The sequence below is a fragment of the Prionailurus bengalensis genome, chromosome X (genome assembly GCF_016509475.1).
Source record: "Prionailurus bengalensis isolate Pbe53 chromosome X, Fcat_Pben_1.1_paternal_pri, whole genome shotgun sequence".
NCBI lineage: Eukaryota > Metazoa > Chordata > Mammalia > Carnivora > Felidae > Prionailurus > Prionailurus bengalensis.
Window position 1 is genome coordinate 80,458,325 of NC_057361.1, and position 5,089 is coordinate 80,463,413.

At 33.6% G+C, this 5,089-nt stretch overlaps 1 non-coding gene across 1 annotated transcript; it reads left to right on the forward strand.

Moving 5' to 3' along the window:
- The first annotated feature begins 3,441 nt into the window (after nucleotides 1–3,441).
- LOC122478186 lies at nucleotides 3,442–3,548 on the forward strand. Its single transcript, XR_006295916.1, has one exon. It is a non-coding gene; the product is annotated as a U6 spliceosomal RNA (small nuclear RNA).
- The last annotated feature ends 1,541 nt before the right edge of the window (nucleotides 3,549–5,089 follow it).

Consider the following 5,089-nt stretch of genomic DNA (forward strand, 5'->3'; position numbering starts at 1 on the left):
ACCTTTTGGGATGAGCACTGGGTGTTGTATGGAAACCAATTTGTCAATAAATTTCAGAAAAAAAAAAGATATAATTATAGTTTGGTTAAACTTGCTAAATTAATATGCAATTTTAGTACACTGCAAAGAATATAAATTGATTATCTAGCATAATTAACAAAATCTGAATACCTAGATTTTAGTCTTCCATAAGGGAATATTGGTATTGAGTAACATTTGGTACACTTTAGATTTGAGCTCCTGTGACTTTTCTTAAGGAAGAGTTATGCAAACTATATGCAGGGAAATGCTTCTCAGGTTATATCTATACTCACAAATCATTTTAATTTATTATGATCATAGTGCATTAAAAAACTGATTTCAGTCCAGTAATTGACAGATTGTTTTCAACATAATGCTTCAAAAATCTTTGTTTCTTTCTAAATTATTTTGTGTGTATATGCAGACTTATTTTTTAAAGTAAGCTCTATGTGAACCTGGGGCTTGAACTCATGACCTCGAGATCAAGTCACATGCCATCCAGGCACCCCATTGTTTGTATGTGTAGTGTGTTTTATCTGATATTTATGACCATATTAAGAAGTATTAAAGTAATTTATTCATTGTGAGGATAAAATAATATAAGTGTATACAAGCACAACGTAAATTGCTCCACACTACGCAACAATGAGAGGGTATTACTACCATGTGGTATTCTTCCATGGGGATGTAATGGCACATAAATAAGCCTACTTCTGTCTTGGCTTAACATCTATTTCTATATCCCTGTTCACTATAATATCCATGGAAAGGGTAAACATCCCCAGAAACCTGATTTACAAAGCTTCCCAAGTGTCTTAATATTATGGGAGTTTGAATGGACCACTAAATGGATCTGTTAACTTTGTTCATTAGTCTTTTCAAAGCTATTAGTGACCTTTTACTCTCTTCCAAATTATGCAACCACTTTGTATGGCCATGTACTATCTCTTCCTCCCTCTCTCTGTAAAATGAGAATGCAAGTACTAACTCAATTACACTTTCACAGTGGTAGAAAGATGGGTTAATATTGACAAAACACTTTGCAGTTTAAAAGGTCCATTCCAACATTACTGAGCATTATTAGAGGATTGCATTACAGCTTAAAGTAGTGATGACTCAACTGACATTGCAGTTTTGACCCCAAACAGCCAATTTTAAGCTATGTTTGAATGTTCAGATGTACATTTTTCCAGTCAGGGACTGATTTTGCTTGGGTTCATATGCTTTTCCAGAATTTTTCCTGGCTATATTTATAGTAAAAATACACTATTCAATTATGAAGGCTTTTTAAAAAAACCATGTTCTGACTCTCCCATGAAAAATATATAATAAAAGTATTTGAGAAAATTCCAAGCAAAAATACTGGGTTGCTGTGTATGCAGATATTGTGTTTGACAAATTGGATGAATACTTTCTTCACAAATATTGTAACATTTAAAAAATTGCCTGGAAAATGAATTTCTGTACATCAAATCCTATTTTTCTTGTGACTGTCACTATAAAATTGCATGTTAGTTTCTGTGCTCTCCAAAATGGATTTAACACATAATCAAGTAATATTTGAGGATTCAACAGTACGTGAAAATGATACACACAAAGGAAATGTGTGTCACTTATGAGACTTTTTATATTATTATAAACAGTGAGCACATATTAATCATAGTTATAGAGTAAAATGCAAGTTCAACAGCTTTGATATTATCATATTAATTTTGTAACTAACCAAAAAGCAGGCTGGGAGGGTAGAGAGGGAAAGCCAAAGGACACACAAGAGTGTGTATTTACATATCTTTAATATTAGATGACTTCTGCTGTAAATTTATCTCCCTTAGCCTTAGCACATTGTTTCACCTTTGGTGATATTAAACTATATTCATTTCTCCTAGCTTTAGAATTAAAATATCTTAACATATCATCCAACAGAGGATATAAACATGTTTAGAAAAATATATGCTAATACTTAAACTTACTTGCAAAATGCAAAGTAGGCACAGGTGCTTTTGTTTGACACAGCAGCTTAAATATCAAAAAAAAAAAGGAAGAAAACTTTAAGTGAAATAGACTCACAAGACTAAACTAAAAAGCACTTTAACATCTATTAGAGCCTCTGTTTTCCTCGTAATCTTCAACAGAACTACATGCATCTCCCATTTCCCAGCACCTGGTAATAGATCCTTGGTTTAGGAAAATTATCTAAAACAGGAAGAAAGAACATTAGAAAGAGCATGAACCAAACAGTTACAATTCCAAGTGAAATAACAAAGATGAAAATAGAAGTTTGTTTAATAAAAAGGCAAATGGACTGGAAAAATCTCTCAAAAGAGTCGTCGAATGTTTAACAAGTTGGATCAGTATCCATGTCTCCTGGCAATGTAAAAACAATAAATTTGTCAGTGATATTTATAGTTGTAGTATGACCATGCATAACATTTTCCTCACCTCAGCACTGTAACACCATGGTAAACACTTAGGCATACCAAAGAAAAGAAAAGGAAGATTCAGCATTGCCAAGAGTTAAACATATAATTGTAAGAATGGGAGAATTGCCAAGTTGAGTCTCAGACCACTTAGATATTCCCTACAAAATTAATTGAATGACAAGTTTAATGATGTCATATACTGAAAGAGTAACTTATGCTTGAAGCAAGGAGTTAGACTTCAAAATCCTGATCTACCTCATCCATTTGAATCATACCATGTTAACCTTATAACATTCAAACTACAACAAAGGTATGTGTTTTACTGCTATGAACTAACTTGAAAACAGAATAATTTCCTGCAATTTGAGGTTGCTGTTCTCTCACTTTTTTCATGACATCCCCATCATAACAACAAAATCAAGTAGTGTCAAAACCAGAGACTCCTACTATGGGAATCATTAACCCAACTGAAGTCCAAATGTCCTTAATATAGTTCTGTTGCATGTGAAAAGTATCAAGTATGGGTCTAACTGCAAAAAGGAGACACAAAACAGGAAATGCTTTGACAGCCTAGTACCTGGTTTGGTACAGGGTTCTGGTAACTTCTCAAAATTTTACGTTAAAATAGTATCACAGATGGGTGAACTATAGGAAAGAGTATGTTCTTGTAGTAAATATCCCTAAACTACTGAAAAGGTGAAATAAGTTACACATCACATTTTCCAAGTTTACAGCATACAAAATGCCTATGATTTTTGTACTCTATACATCTTAAATTTATTTCTCAGGGGTGTTTCATAATTTTATTCCCAAGAAGAGGCAGCTTTCCACTCATTTCATCAATCTTCTTTGGTCAATTGTAACATAGGATTCAAATTTGTGCCAAAAACTTCTAGATAATATTTGACCCATGTTAAAATAGTGTTTACCAGCGATCTAATTTTTGTATCATTTCCTTTCCAATCCTGGTTTGAGGCCTGCTTAAAACTACAGAACATTCGTGCTCGCTTCGGCAGCACATATACTAAAATTGGAACGATACAGAGAAGATTAGCATGGCCCCTGCGCAAGGATGACACGCAAATTCGTGAAAAAAAAAAATAATAAAAAAAATAAAAAAAACTACAGAACATTCAAAGGAGGGCCTAGAGAAAGTGAAACTCTTAATTCTTCTGAATCAGTTATTTTTCAGCTTACTGGTAATCCATAACCCCAAGTCTCATCTCCAGAAATTCTCATTCTGTTGGAGAAAGTGTGAATATAATAGATACAGCTGCTGGTGGTCAGTAGTCTACACAGTGATTAACACAGCTCAAGGGATCTCTGAGAATATGATGAAAATTGGTTGTTTTCTCACCATTTAAAACAGTATTTTGCATACAATTTCAGTCTCTTGGATCCTGAAGGTTTATGTAAGCCCACCAGTTTAAGATCTAGATTTATATCAAAATAGAATGCATACTTTTTAAGTATTCTAGTTTTCTTTAGAAAATGTTCAAATTTATAATTTAACATAATTATCTTCAGGATTTATATCTTGTTGATAGATAATTGATAGTATAAAATGTTTGTATATATTTCCCCCCAAAAGATGATTTAATCTTAATACTTACCCTGCGTTCATCAAAATACTGATGCTCCCTAATAGAGGCTAAAGTCTGAGATTGTGATGCTTCCCACTTTGGTTTTTTTCTTCAATATTACTTTGGCTATTTGGGGTCTTTTGTGGTTCCGTACAAATTTTAGGATTGTTCTAGCTTTGAGAAGAACGTTGGTGCAATTTTGATTGGGATTGCATTGAATGTGTAGATTGCTTTGGGTAGTATTGACATTTTAACAATAGTTATACTTCCAATCCATGAGCCTGGAATGTTGCACTCCTTCATGTCTTCCTCAATTTACTTCATAAGTTGCCTATAGTTTTAGGCATACAGATTTTTTACACCTTTGGTTAGGTTTATTCCTAGGTATTTTATGGTTCTTGGTGCAATTGTAAATGGGATCAGGTTCTTGATCTCCATTTCTGTTCCTTCATTATTGGTGTCTGGAAAGGCACTGATTTCTATACATTGATTTTGTATCCTGCAACTTTGCTGAATTCATGTATCAGTTCTAGCAGCCTTTTGGTGGAGTCTGTCAGGTTTTCCATGCAGAGTATCATGTCGTCTGCGAAACTGAAAGTTTGACATCTTTGCTAATTTGGATGCCTTTAATTTCATTTTGTTGTCTGATTGCTGATGCTAAGATGTCCAACACTATGTTAAATAACAATGGTGAGAGTGGACATCCTTGTCATGTTCCTGAACTCAGGGGGGAAGCTCTCAGTTTTTCCCCATTGAGGATGATATTAGCCATGGGCTTTTCATATATGGCTTTTATGATGTTTAACTATGTTCCTTCTATCCCGACTTTCTCAAGGGTTATTATTAAGAAAGGATGCTGTATTGTGCCAAATGCTTTTTCTGCATCTATTGACAGGATAATATGGTTCTTATTCTTTCTTTTATTGATGTGATGTATCATATTGAGTGATTTGCGAATATTGAACCAGCCCTGCAGCCCAGGAATGAATCTCACTTGAACATGGTGAATAATTCTTTTTATATGCTGTTGAATTCAATTTGCTAGTATCTTGTTGAGAATTTTTG